The sequence below is a fragment of the Crocodylus siamensis genome, chromosome 7 (assembly GCF_052110815.1).
Source record: "Crocodylus siamensis isolate JL-2025a chromosome 7, ASM5211081v1, whole genome shotgun sequence".
NCBI classification, from domain to species: domain Eukaryota; kingdom Metazoa; phylum Chordata; order Crocodylia; family Crocodylidae; genus Crocodylus; species Crocodylus siamensis.
In genome coordinates this window covers 15746234-15761311 of record NC_143401.1, presented here as the reverse complement: position 1 = coordinate 15761311, position 15078 = coordinate 15746234, and the positions used below count along the sequence as shown (strand labels likewise).

At 45.5% G+C, this 15078-nt stretch overlaps 1 protein-coding gene across 13 annotated transcripts in view; it reads right to left on the bottom strand.

Moving 5' to 3' along the window:
- Positions 1 to 15078, bottom strand: part of SCMH1 (Scm polycomb group protein homolog 1) — a 162519-nt gene that overhangs the window by 124829 nt on the left and 22612 nt on the right. The window lies entirely within an intron of this gene.

The following is a 15078-nucleotide window of genomic DNA, read 5'->3' as shown; positions in this document are numbered from 1 at the left end:
CAGCAACAGCACACTGACTCATATTCCTCTTATGCTCTACTACAGAGGTGGTCAACCTGCAGCATGGGTGCTACAAGTGACATGCACAGCCTGTGTGTGGCACACAGCAGACTGGGAAGAGGATAGGCAGCACAGTGGTAGATAAAGTAGGGAGCAGAAAGCAGAGCATTAGATTAGGCAGGCAGCACGGGGTAGGAAGCAGAAAGCAGAGCAACTTGCCCAGGAAGCACAGGGCAGGGAGCAGAGCACTAAGAAGCATAATGAGTAAGGGAAAGGGATCAGTGGCACTGATGGAAGGTACAATGCTAATTTGTGGCACAGCTGCCAAAAAGATAGGCCCCCACTGGTCTACCGTAAATCCCCAGGTCTTTCTCTGCAATAGTGCGGCCTAGACGATCATTCTCCAGTCTGCATTTGTGCATGCAATTATGTCCCAAGTGCAGGATTTTGCACTTGTCCTTGTTGAAATTCATCTGATTGATAGCAGACCATTCTTTCAATCTATCCAAGGCATTTTGGATCCTTGCCCCACCCTCCAGCATGTATGCAACTCCACTGAGATCGGTGTCTTCTGCAAATTCAGTAAGCATGTGCTGGCCCATCATCCTCCAAATTATTAATGAAGATGTTAAACAAAACCAGATCCAGGACAGGCCCCATGGGAACATCTGGTAATTATTCCCTGAGCACAATGATCCACCATTCCATATAGACTAACATGCAGCCAACAGCTAGTAATAATTTGTGATTATTACCTATGTGGGAATAATTTAAACCACCGAGTTGAAAGGCTCAATATCCCATTACTAATCCTGTATAACCACAATGCCTTAATACAGTTTAATAAGCCTTAATAAGCCATATTTCATGCTAAGATTCCCCTACTTCATCTTATTTTAATAATCATGCAGAAACCTTGTTAAAAGCAAGTGAAATTACCACATATTTCAAGGATGTTTGCAAACATGTAATATCAACTGCTTTCATGAAAGAGGTTCCTGGCATCAGGAACAGGGGAACAGTCATATTTATCACAACAACTATCAGGGAAGAGGGTGCCAGAGAAGAATCTCCTAGAGCATTTACATGTTATGGAAAAAGTTAAAAACAAGCCTCCATTTACAGTCCATATCACTATTTAGAACACAGAAAAACAGAGGAATGAGGTTCTAGAAATTAAATACCAGTTATATAAAAAAAAGCTGAAATTCAAAGCGTCCCTGAAACACCTCCCATTCCATAACGGTATTTGGCAACCAGAATGACATATTTCGGGTCAGAGGTGGGAAGGCAGGTACTAGGACCCACCTGCACCTGCTGCTTCTCCCCAGAGCAGCACAGGAAAAGCATCCACAGCCAAATGCACTGAAAACCCCAGCCCCATGGACTGAAACAAATGGCTCTGTGGCCTGAATCTGGCCCCTCAACCATCGCTTGCCAACCCCTGTGCTAGACCATCTAGGCAGGAGAAATAACAAATCTTAATTTATCATTCACCAAAGAATGTTTTAGAGAAGGGACAGCCACTTAGAGAAAAGAGAATCTCCATCTTATAACAAGCTGACCAGAAGGGGAAACCTGAATTGGCAATTATCCCATTAGTAGCAGAAAGAAGATGTAGGTTTTGCCCTCCACTGCTACTGGTGTTATATTTACTGGTAACAAAGTGCTCAAGTAACAGTAATCAGCACCACCAACAAATAACAGGGGGGGAGGAGTTGCTGCTAGTGCTGCTGCTCAAAGCTTTTGCAAGCTGCAGCAGTGTGAAACCTGACTGGTCTAGTTGGATGTCACTACTTTGTGTGAACAGCAGAGAAACTGACACGAAACAATCAGTTTCTTCCACAGGGGCTAAAAACTGACACGAAACAATCAGTTTCTTCCACAGGGGCTAAATTTAGACTTTTACATTACAGAAAAGACTTGAAAAAGCAGATTGGGAGAAAGGGTTAAAGTAACAGAGGAATAGCAGAATCGCAGAAGATTAGCAAGGACTGGGAGGAGGCCAACTATTTATCCCTTTTACTGCAAAAGTAAAGTAAGGAGAGAACTTTGGTATAGAGTGTACTCTCATCAAGTTTACAAATGACACCAAACTGGGAGGAGTAGTAGATAGGCTGGAGAGTAGGATTAGGATTCAGAGAAGCCTAGACAAATTGGAGGATTGGAACAAAAAAAAATTTCATGAGTGTCAATAAGGACAAGTGCAAAGTTTTGTACTTAGGACAGAACAATCCCATGCACCAGTACAGGCTGGGGGCTGACTGGCTGAGCAGCAGCTCTGCAGACAAGGACCTGAGGGTTACAGTAGACAATGAACTGAATATGCACCAACAGCGTGACCTTGTTGCCAAAAAGGCTAACAGCATACTGGACTGCATTGGTAGGAGCACTGCCACCAGGTCAAGGGAAGTCATTATTCCCCTCTACTCAGCACTGGTGAGGCCACATCTGGAGTAGTGTCCAATTTTAGGCCCACCACTACAGAAAGGATGTGGACAAAATGGAGAGTCCAGTGGAGCGCAATGAAAATGGTTAGGGGCAGGGGCACATAAATTATGACGAGAAGCTGAGGGAACTGATCTTATTAGACTAGAAAAGAAAAGACTGAGAGGGGATTTAACAGCAACTTTCAACTACCTGAAAGGGGTTGCAAAGAGGATGGAGCTAGACTGTTCTCAGGGGTGGTAGATGACAGAACTGTTAGAAATGGAATATTGTTAGAAATGGAGTATTGTTAGAAATGCACAGCTTGCATCTTGCACCCAGTAAGAAAGAAACACTGCCAAGGACTTTGTTCCTTTCCTAGCCTTGCCACAGCTTTTCTTATACTAAATCGCAGACTCTCCCCCAGCTTCTCCCTAGCCTTTCTCATACAGATTACAGAAGCTGGAATTCAACTGACTGTGTCCTTGAAAGGGGGGGGGCGGGTTGAACTCTTGGTGACCTATAGTAGTCTCTGAGCATGCTTAATTAGCTGATGCATATTTACCTCTCCGCCTTGCATACTTAAGTAGTTAATTATACTATACATGCGATGTATGTAGTGATGTAACCACATGTATGCTTATATGAAACGGAAGTGAGCTGTAAGAGTTCCTGTTTCTGCACACGTGCCCAGGAGGGAGAAGATAAATATTCCCTGCAAAATTCCTTTGTGGGTTCAGAGTAATCTGAGTTCTTGACTCTGCTCTGACCCTATTTGCAAATACACCTTTTGTGCCATCTAATGAGTGTGTGTCTGTGATTTTTTGTGGCCTCCAGAGAAACGAACGGCTTTAAGCATCAATCTGGCACCAGCAGATGGGACGTCTCTGGATCACCTCGGGGCCCAGTGACAAGATCGTCTCTGCCACCACGGGGAGTGCGCACCGGACCGCCTTTTTGGGCTCGCCCAGGGGTTTTGAGACGTGAGTCGGGGTACCCAAGAGATTAAAGGCTCTTGTGCAAAATTTTTGGTTTCTGAGGACGCCAGACACACATTCTGGCATTCTGATCGAGATCTCTGGGGTATCTGAGTGTACGAATTCCCTTGCCCAATTTGGTCTGGATCTGGGAACAAAAACGTGTTCGATTTACCAGGGGATTTTCAGCCTGGTTTTTGTTGCGAATCGTCTGTAACTAGGATCTTTTGGTATTTGGTGTGCGTTGGGCGCACTTTTGTGGGCATATGGGTGCGGGTCGCTGCCACGTAGAAAAATCGGATGCGTCTTTAAGTTATATATTACAAAACTTCAGTAAATTTGGAAAGCAGGCAGATTATGGAGTGAAGATGAAAAAGGGTGATTTAATTAAGTTTTGTCAACTCGAGTGGCCAACATTTGGGGTCCACTGGACCCCGAAAGGATCCTTTGTAGTAAAAGAAGTGATAGCTATCCATGAAATAGTTATGCAGAACGGATATTGGAATCAATTTCCTTATATCGATTGTTGGTTGTGGGTGGTTCAAAATCAGCCACCTTGGATTAAGAAATGCTTAGTAAAGTCTCATGTGATGGTTGTTAAAGGAAAGACTCGAGGAGGACCGCCTGTACTCCCTGAGTCTAATGAGGGGGGGGATTCTGAATTGGCTGAGTATCGGACCCGCTCTCCGGTCACCCTGTCAGGTAGCGAGGATGAATCAGACACCTCCTCGGGATCCAGTCCGTCTGCACCACTGCTCCCTCCCTCAGGGAAACCATCACCGGCGTATCAAAGCATACCTAATGATTCAGAGCGTGAGCCTCAGCCAAGTGCTCCATCTGAATCAGGGAATAAGGGCTATTATTTGCGCAAGACTGCAGAATCACAGCCGGTGCTGAATTGCCCGATGCGAGAGGTTATCGGAGAGGGGGGCAATGCAACTTTTGTCTACACCCCATTTAGTACTTCAGATTTATTTAACTGGAAGAATCAGAGCCCCTCTTTTCGTGAAGACCCTGAAAAGATGAGGGACCTGTTTCGATCTATTGGACAAACCCATCGACCCACTTGGGCTGATGTCCAGATAATGCTCCAAACCCTCCTGACCCCGGAGGAGAGGAGATTAGTGTTGGGGACGGCAGAGCGCATTGCAGCAGCCAGGGTAGAAGCGGAGGGAGCTGCTGGTCGTACCTTGCGTGATACCTGCCCTGTTGAGGAACCGAGATGGGATAATCATACTGCAGAAGGAAGAGAGCTGAGTGCACGGTATCTGGGGATTATAGTGGAAGCAATGGGGAAGGCAGTGCCTCGGGTTACTAATCTGTCTAAATTGTATGAAGTGAGACAGGGAAGAGAAGAGGATCCCTCAGCTTTCCTCGGGAGGCTGTATGAGGCGTTCCGCAGGTTTTCGGACCTAGATCCAGAAGCCCCAGATAATCAACGCATGGTAAATCTTATGTTTATTGGTCAATCCGCTGCTGATATTCGTAAGAAGTTACAGAAAACTGAGGGAGGTGCTGGGAAACCGATTTCAGAGCTGGTGGAAATTGCATATAAGGTATATGGGAATCGTGAGCATATGCAGGAGCGCAAGGAGGATAAAAAGGCTCAGCGACAGATGGCAGCGCTGGCAGCTGCTATAACTGGAGGTAACCCTGGAAAGGCTGGGATGCAGAAAGGGAAGGGAGAAAGTGGGAGCAGACGTTTGTGCTTACTGCAGGGAGAAAGGACACTGGAAGAGGGAATGCCCAAAGTTAAAGGAGAAGAGAGAGGGTGAACCAAGAGGTCACCTCATGCGGGCAGAGGAAAAGGGTGAGGACACAGAATGAAGGGGACGGGGATCTAAGACCACTACCCTTTGGGTTGGGGTCCGAGAAGATCCCATGGTAACCATTAGGGTTGGTGGCAAAAACTTTGAAGCCTTGATGGATACTGGGGCTACATTTTCAATGAGTCCAGAAAAAAAACCCTGTGCAGGAACTAGTGAACAGCATGTACTTGTGGAAGGGATTGAGGGAACGCAATCCCGACTCCCTGTTTGTAAGCCACTTCTCACCAAAGTGGGGGACCATTTGCTTGAGCACTCCTTTGTATATTCTCCAAGTTGCCCGGTTGCACTACTTGGGCGGGACCTACTCACAAAATTGCAAGCTGAGATATTTTTCAGAGATGACCAGATGGTGGTCCAGCTACCTGTCAAGCAGAGCTCGAACTATCAGATGGCTCTCCTGGAGGACCAACGCCCTGCAGTAAGTTCTGAAGATCACATGACTGGAGTAGACCCTTCGGTATGGGCTGATGGAACCCCTGCACGAGCTAAGTCGGTCTCCCCGGTAAGGATCATACTCAAGGATGGGGAGGGGCCCGTTCGGGTAAAGCAGTATCCACTCAGCCGAGCAGCCAGAGCTGGACTCAAGCCGTTAATAGAGAAATACAAGAGGTGCGGATGGCTAGTGGAAGGGTCCTCACCATATAATACCCCCATTCTTGGAGTGCCGAAGGCAGATGGGGTCTCATACAGACTGGTCCAAGACCTGCGAGCAGTAAATAAGAAGGTCCTTTCAGACCATCCTGTAGTCCCAAACCCACACACGATTTTGACACAAGTACCGGGGGAAACTGAAATATTTTCAGTGCTAGATTTGAAAGATGCTTTCTTCTCCATTCCCCTTCACCGAGAGAGTCAAAAATTGTTTGCTTTTGAATGGGAGGATCCAGATACTTTCCATAAAGCCCAACTCATGTGGACAGTTCTTCCACAAGGATTCATAGCAGCCTCCCATATTTTCGGACTTGCCCTTCAGAAGGACTTGGAGGAGTGGAAGGGATCACACCCCGCAGTGACTCTCCTCCAGTATGTGGATGACCTGCTAGTTGCAAGCCCAAATTTGCAACTCTGCGAGGAAGCCACCAGGTCACTGTTAAACACCCTAGGGGAAAAAGGATATAAAGTCTCTAGAGAGAAAGCCCAAATATGTCAGCCTCAAGTTACATTTTTGGGATATAAGCTCTCAAAAGGAGTCAGAGCCCTGAGTGCAGATCGCATACAGGCAATCCAAGGTCTAACCTCACCTAAGTCACCCAAGGAGCTGCGGGCATTCCTAGGGTTAACTGGGTTCTATCGACTATGGATACCAGATTATGGTGGGAAGGCTAGACCACTGTATGACTCCCTGACTAAGGAGAGTCTCACTGAATGGAAATGGAATAAAGAAATGCAGCATGCCTTTGATCTGCTTAAGGCAGCATTAACCCAGCCCCCTGCCCTGGCCATCCCAAATAGTAAAAAGCCATATCGACTGTATGTTCATGAGAATCGAGGGGTCGCATCAGGGGTGCTGACACAGCCATCAGGCCCAACCTGGAGACCCATGGGATATTACTCAAAGGTTCTAGATCCAGTTGCACTCGGGTGGCCAGCCTGTCTTTGGGCTGTGGCAGCCACAGCAGTGGTTGTTGAAGAAGCCCAGAAGATAGTCATGGGTGCGGATATGGAAATACACACCCCACATGGAGTTCCCCAGATTCTAGGGACTGAGGGAGGAAAGTTTCTCAACCCCTCCAGACAATCACGGTATGAGGTATTTTTGCTCTCTAATCCAGGACTTACTTTCAAACATACTACAGCCTTGAACCCTGCAACCTTGCTGCTGGAGCCAGGGAAACCGACGCATGACTGCCTTGAAGTCCTGAATCAAACCACACAGGTGCGGCCTGATCTTGCTGAGGACCCAATTGAAGACCCATATGCTGAATACTTCGTAGACGGCTCCAGCTCTGTCATCGATGGAAAAAGACGAACAGGATGTGCAGTGGTAACCTTGGATAAAGTAGTATGGAGGGAGTCATTGCCGAGCTCATGGTCGGCACAGGCCGCGGAACTCACTGCGCTCACCCGAGCATTACAGCTGGGGACAGGCCGGCGGGTTAATGTATACACTGATTCTCGCTATGCTTTTTCTACGGTCCATGCACACGGACTATTGTGGAAAGAAAGGGGTTTCATTACGGCTTCTGGGAATAAAATTGCTAACGGCCCTCAGATTATCAAGCTATTAGAGGCACTCCACCAGCCTAAAGAGGTAGCAGTCATTCATGTGCGGGCCCATGGGAAGGCTGCTGAGGAAAAGCATAAGCTTGGAAATGCAAAGGCTGATGCGGCAGCAAAGGAAGCCGCATTTATTGGTGGAGAAGCGGAGGAAGTATCCAGGCAGGCCTTGTCCCATGCCATATGGCCATACGTCTGGGATTTAGTCCCGCAGTATTCCCCTGAAGAAGATAAATTTGCACAGAAAGCTTGTGCAAAAAAGAACTCCCAGGGGTGGTGGATAGTACCGGGAGGAAAGGTCATGATACCCAGGCCATTGCTTCAGGAGGTGCTGCAACAGCTCCATGCAAGAACCCATATGGGAGGCTTGGCTATGGGTGATCTAGTGATCCACCAAGCAGTAGCCCCAGGGCTATATGTAGAAGCTCAGCGTATTGCTACCAGGTGCATCACATGCCAGAAAGTAAACCCTCGAAGGAAACCCCCTGTGCCAATGGGAGGTAGACCCTGGGCAGCGTACCCTGGACAAGCATGGCAGATTGATTTTGCCAAGCTCCCACGGTCCGGACATCATGGGTTTTTACTTGTCATGGTAGACCAGCTCTCTGGTTGGGTCAAGGCATGGCCCACCAGGACTGCCACTGCGGCTACAGTAGTGAAGTATTTGTTGCAGGAGATCATTCCCCGGTATTCTCTGCCTGAATCCATTGAGTCGGATCAAGGACAACACTTTGTGGGAAAGGTAGTTCAAGAAGTCGCACAAGCTCTCAAGATCACTTGGAAACTACACACACCATGGAGACCACAGAGTTCAGGACAAGTGGAATGCATGAATAGGACCTTAAAGACTCTACTCACCAAAATCTGTATTGAAGCACGCCTTAAGTGGCCTCAAGCATTGCCGCTAGCTCTTACTTGCATTCGAAACACTCCCCGACGGGGCCTTAAATTAACCCCATATGAAATTATGTTTGGCAAGCCCCCCCGAGTCTTACCCCCTGGGATGCGAGAAAATGTAACTTTTGAATTAGGTAATAGCGAGCTTCATATGTATGTTATTGCTTTGCAGTCTGTCTTGTCTTCTCTTCACAGGTATGCAGCCTCCTTTCAGCGTCTGCCTTTAGACGTACCGGTACATGACTTCTGCCCGGGAGACTGGGTCTTGGTGCAGCGGTGGAAAAAGGAACCTTCGACTGAGAGGTGGAATGGCCCTTTCCAGGTACTTCTAACAACCCACACCGCTGTAAAGATTGCTGGCCATGACCGTTGGATACACCATACCCATGTGAAACGACATCCACGAGCATCAGAGGACACCAACTCCCAGGACGAACTCACTCCGGAAGCTGAGTCGTCCTCGGAACAAGAAGCCAGCAAGTGGAGCTGTGAACCCACTGGTGATCTCCAAGTGCGCCTAAGACGGCTTAATCAAAGTTCAGAAAATTAAACAAGAAAGTAAAAAGGGAAAAGTTTAGGCTGTATTTGATCTCAAGAAAGGGAGAATATGGTGGGAATCTTAATATGCCTTGTTGTTATCTATGTAGTAAGAGAAGCAGGATTGAGCAGCCCTAGCCACGAGCCTATATCCCCACTTCCCCCAATTGCTCCCCCAGGGACAAATTTGTATGTTGACATGATGGAAAGAATTGCAGGTACCTTCAATCTCACCAACTGCTGGGCCTGTGGGCGACTCCGAGAGGCCAGAGAACAGTGGCCTTGGAGGGCTTTTCCTTTGGCCCCAAAGTGGTTGGTAAGTGATAAGGCGGATGTTAAGAGTACTGGTCAAGAATGGGATGAGAACCGCAGCTGGGATCTTTCCCAAGTGGCATTAGGAGAGTACTGTCTCACTAGATTGATAACCAACACAGTTGAAGGGATGCAAGTTGCAGCAGTCCCCCTCAAAGCGCAGACCATAGCAAAAGTCATGGTACTCAGAAAAATTCCTCGTAATTATCTTGATCTGCCTAAATGAAAATGGGGAGCAGAAAGCATCTTGAGGGGGGAATATTGTTAGAAATGGAGTATTGTTAGAAATGGAGTATTGTTAGAAACGCACAGCTTGCATCTTGCACCCAATAAGAAAGAAACACTGCCAAGGACTTTGTTCCTTTCCTAGCCTTGCCACAGCTTTTCTTATACTAAATCGCAGACTCTCCCCCAGCTTCTCCCTAGCCTTTCTCATACAGATTACAGAAGCTGGAATTCAACTGACTGTGTCCTTGAAAGGGGGGGGGGGCGGGTTGAACTCTTGGTGACCTATAGTAGTCTCTGAGCATGCTTAATTAGCTGATGCATATTTACCTCTCCGCCCTGCATACTTAAATAGTTAATTATACTATACATGCGATGTATGTAGTGATGTAACCACATGTATGCTTGTATGAAATGGAAGTGAGCTGTAAGAGTTCCTGTTTCTGCACACGTGCCCAGGAGGGAGAAGATAAATATTCCCTGCAAAATTCCTTTGTGGGTTCAGAGTAATCTGAGTTCTTGACTCTGCTCTGACCCTATTTGCAAATATACCTTTTGTGCCATCTAATGAGTGTGTGTCTGTGATTTTTGTGGCCTCCAGAGAAACGAACCGCTTTAAGCATCAGAACAAAGAGCAAGTCTCAGGTTGTAGCAAGGGGGGTTTATGTTGGATATTAGAAAAACCTCTCTCACTAGGAGGGCAGTAAAGCAATGGAAAAGGATACCTAGAGAAGTGATGGACTTTCCATCCTTGGAGGTTTTTAAGACCTGGCTAAATCAGCAGTTCCCAATCTGTGGTATGCATACTACCAGTGGTACACAGACAACCTATCAGTGGTATGTGTTAACAGATTTATTATAATTATTTTTATATGACAAAAACTTGCTAGCGGTACTTAAGGTTGTATCATTTTAAATAGATGGTCCACAATCTGTCAGAGTTTGGGAACCACTGGGCTATACAAAGCCTTGGCTGAGATGATCTAGTTGGGGATGGTCCTGCCTTGAGCAGGAGTTGGACTAGATGACCTCCTAAGGTCCCTTCCAATCCTAATTTTCTACGATTCTCTGAACCCTGGGCTTGTATAACAGGCAGGACAAAGATGACAAAAGATCTCAAGCAATGACATCCATGGGCGCGTCCAGACAAGCGCGCACGTGCCTCCTACCCCGTCTCAAACCCCTTTCAGGAGGGGCAACAGGCATGTGTGGGAATGAAAAAATGTTCCGCGCACTGCAAGTTTGGGGGATGGGGCCAGGTCGGGCAACAATCGGGGGGGGCTGGGCTGGGGCCTGTGGGCCTTGCAGGGAGGGGTAGTAGCCCTTGCAGAGGCCATTTGGCCCCTGTTGGGGGGGCCGAGCCCCTTGTGTGTGGGGCATCAAAATATACGTCCATGTATTCATGAAACATGCATTTAGAGTTCACTTTATTATTATGATGAGACTTGATTTAACACTAGATATAGCAATAAAACATTGTCCAACTGATCACTGTCTGTGTTTCACTCTCTCTTTATAGCAGTCTTTTATTTTACTTGTGGAGGAACATGGATTTGGGGGTATTTTACAGAGTGACTGGGATTTTTTTTTTGATTTTTTTTTTTAAATCAGGGATTTTTCAGTTTTCCAATAGGGAACACCAGCTTTCCTGTTAGTGGGACCAACGGCAGGACCTTACCTGCTCAGAGCTGGCACCTTGGACCCAGCTGGCTGTGGCTGACCTCCTGGCCAAATGGGGCCAAGAGGACATGGTTTGACAGTTCAAAGCAGACCACCACACCTGGAACATCTTCCGGCCAATAGGTGCCCAGATGGCCAGGCAGGGGGCACATGTGGCAGTAGTGCTGCACAGAGGCCAACCCTACAACCACAATCCACTGGCAGCTGGCCCAGAGGGGCAGATGCCTCTACTGGCTATGCAGTCCCCATCTGGGTCTGGCAGGTGCATAGCAGGTCACAGCCAGGCAGCAGCCCCCACTGCTAGACTGCTGCAGTGGGTAGAGAGTGCAGGAAACTCTCAGGGTTGCTTCAGCAGTCCAGCTGGCACAAGGGGTAGTATCCCCAGGTACCAAGTGGCTGGGCCCCAGAAGCTCCTGAGAACTAGTATAGCCCTTAGCTACTTGTCAGGGCAGATTTTATACTGCTGGGGACTGCACAGGTGCTGGCCCTGGGCTCTAGCTACCCCTGCAGATCCAGGAGGAGCCAGGCAGGGTTATTTTACCCAAGTGGAACAATTTGCTCCACAACAAAGTGCACCTCAGAGCACGTGCGCTGAGGCAAAAAGCCCCAGCTCAAATTTGCACCACTTCTATTTGAGCTGCTGCAAGCACACGTGCTTGCATGGGTGGATGTACTGCATGGGAGCAATGCTGAATGCACAGGTTTTGAACTCATGGGAATACTATTAAATTCAATTAGGCCATAGTCAGTCATAATAGGCCTGCCAAACATGACCCTTCTGCAGAAGAGAACCTGTCAGCTGGGCCACCACCATATGGAGGAGGAAATCAAAAGGGATATGGAGGTGTGTTACCGCTTTACAAGACTTCTGCATAAGCTCCTTGGGGTTGTTCTAGGCAGATAAGAGAAGGCCAGCGACAGAGGTATCAAAAGAGAGATGATGACTCAGAAAAATTAAAATATAGCATATCCCCATGGTTAGATGGTTGTCTATCAAAATAATAGAGCTAATCATCAAAATATTTAATAAACTATTAAGATAGCACTTCTTCTGTAGGACTGGAAGGTAGCTAAGAGACCTCAAGTAGATTACATTTAATTTTCATTAAAACTGTGTCATGTCTACACTTTTATTCCCAGTTCCTTCCCTGTAAAATAGTCTTCACAGCTCGGGAGCATTCCCTTACCTCCACTGCAACTTCAGGAAGGTCTTTGCTCTGAACCTGGGTTTAAGTCTGCTCCCTCAGGATGAACTCTGCAAAACTGCAATTTCCAAAGCTGAAAAATGCCCATTCTGCACAAGTTTTAAAGGACTATTCAGATAAAACACATTTGCAGCAGAGCTTGACATCAAATCAGGACACCCTAATCAAATAACCAATAATCATCATTTCACATGTTATAGGCTTGACAGACAGAGTCTTGTATTTTGAACAACAATCCATTGCTGTTAGTCCTAGTTTTCCATAAGGCAGAAAATTCCTGGTAATGTGGGAAGATTATCCATACTTAAAAGAATACCCAGAATTTAATAGAGCTGTATCCTAGGGTGTCCTCTTCCTTACTTCTCAGGCATACAGAGCAAATGCAAAAAATATGGCATATCTTAATGCTGAAGTTGATGGCCTAAATACCTTAACAGTGGGCACCGAACGATTAGAACCATGAACATTGCTATGAACTATGGAATGCCTGTCAGTACTAATGTCGCCCACCCTTGTATACCCAAGCATGGTGTATAGGCACGTACAGCCAAAAGTATTAAATGGAAGTCATCTTCTTCTTTACTAGCAACCAGGTTTGGGACCCATACAGGACCATGGCAGAGCTGGAGATACTGAACAACCTGATTTAGTTGGAAAAGCAGCAATTTATTTATTTATTGACTGATTGATTTGGGGGGGGGGCAGGGTGTTTGCATGAAATTATGGCTAGAGACAGCCAAAATATATTTTGAGTGTTATGGTCAGTGTTCACTATTTCAGAACCTAAGATACTTGTTTTTAAAAAAACATGTTGCAAGACCTTTCCTTCACAACTGATTGTTCTGATTTACACCAAGGTTAAGACTTTTATCTTGGGCATCTTATTTCATTTACTTATATTAACCTAATCTTGTTTCTTAGAAATGAGGACTATCAGGCTAGCCTACCTTTGTTCAGGAGCTATTTCCTTAATCATGGATTCACAGAACAAATCTTAGAGAATGTTTGTTAGCTTCAATCTACCATGCTACAGTGTTTGGGTAGTCAGGCTTTTCTACTTTTTAGATATCCAACAGCTTGCATAAACTCATCTACAGTGAAAAGGTGACAATGAATGAGAAGGTAAGTCAAAACTGGGGAGGAGTCTTATTTATTCATAGTGACCTATTCATTTGTATCATTAAGACGTGAAAACACTGCCTCCATTCCTGAAGTTTGCTCTGGCTAGATATTGGGCTACCATTTTTTTTCTTCGCTCTTGTTTTGTTTAAGTTAATTCCAGCCAAGTCTCTAACTTTCTAGTAGATACACTTCACATGTCTTGCTTTCTGAAGCTGTTCCACTTCTTCTTAGCTTTGCTAAATCATACCTTCTTTAGCTTTAAGTAGGCAATTATTCAGATATGAAAGTCTCTGGGCATTTCCACTGTTCTCCAATTCCTTGGTAGTTTTATTTAATTGTGTTGATCTCTGCTGGCCCTCAGATCTTCCACATCTTTGCTCATTCATGATAGAGCAGACCTACTGGCAATGACTTTACAGGCTACCACCTATAATCAACCACCTTAACAACAAGAGAGTCCTCCCTCAGGGTGGCAATATTTTTATTTTAATTCCAGAACTTTGGTAAAGTTTCTCTGATAGCTGTCTATTTGATACAGGAATGCAAAGAAGGGTCTTTCTTCAAAGAGGAAATTTTGTTTTTTTATGGACTTCAGGAGGTATCCGCCGTACCATTTGCAATCTGGTATTAATATTGCTACACATCCAAAAGATATCATGTGGAGATATTTACATAATGAATGTTGCCTATCCTGCATCACCCATCCATATTTTTGCACATAAGTAATCCTGAGCCCAACTATTTCTGCAATGATAGTGAGCTTGTGGATTTGTCCTGTCTATATCACTGTAGGAGAAATTATGAGGAGACTACCCTTTGGCCTATTCCTTGAAAACTTCTTTATCATCTTTACTATCAATACCTGAAAAGAAAAAGGTATTTTAGTCGTATTCTGACACTAACACATCATTTCTTTTACTCTGGAGCATCATTTCTTCATCTACAGTTTTTTCCAACTAGATTTGGATGCAAAAAGTACACAACAGGCCCCCATCCTGGCTTGAGGTATCAAAAAGTTAGCTGATAAAAACTCATTCCCTTGATTTCAAGCATCTCTTGCTGAGCCAGCTGTTACTTTCATTCTCTGTATTAAACCTTGAGGAACAGAAGAGGACAAGCGTAAGTTGACTTCTCAAAGCAATGAGGAAGGTTTCTTGCTTTCTTATCAATAATATGTTTCCAGACATCTACTGGAAATAGAGCAGTGAGCTTGGCAGTCCATAGTATGATACAGGTTGTTCTTCATGTTTCTTCCTGAATCACATATGGGAGCTAGTATAGGTATTGAAGATGATATTGAAGACTATCTTCTCTAAACCCAAGATGCAGCTGGTAAATAATATGAAGAATGAGGGAGTCTAATACTGGATCTGAACCAAACATTTTTGAACCAAAATACTGGTTTGCTTCAAATTATGGCTAGAAGCAAAGTAAGAATTATGCTGGTTGTATTCATGGAATCAATTTCTCCAGAAGACAAATCAACATTTCTTTTACAAGAAGTATACTAATATTTGGCATATGATTGTCTGCAGAAGCAAAGACAGTCTGTGATGCTAACCTAGATGCACAACTTTTGACAGCAGTCGTCTTTTCCAGTTTTCAGTGGTGGCTGCTGGGCCCTTTGCAACGTTATGAAAGGGCTGTCCA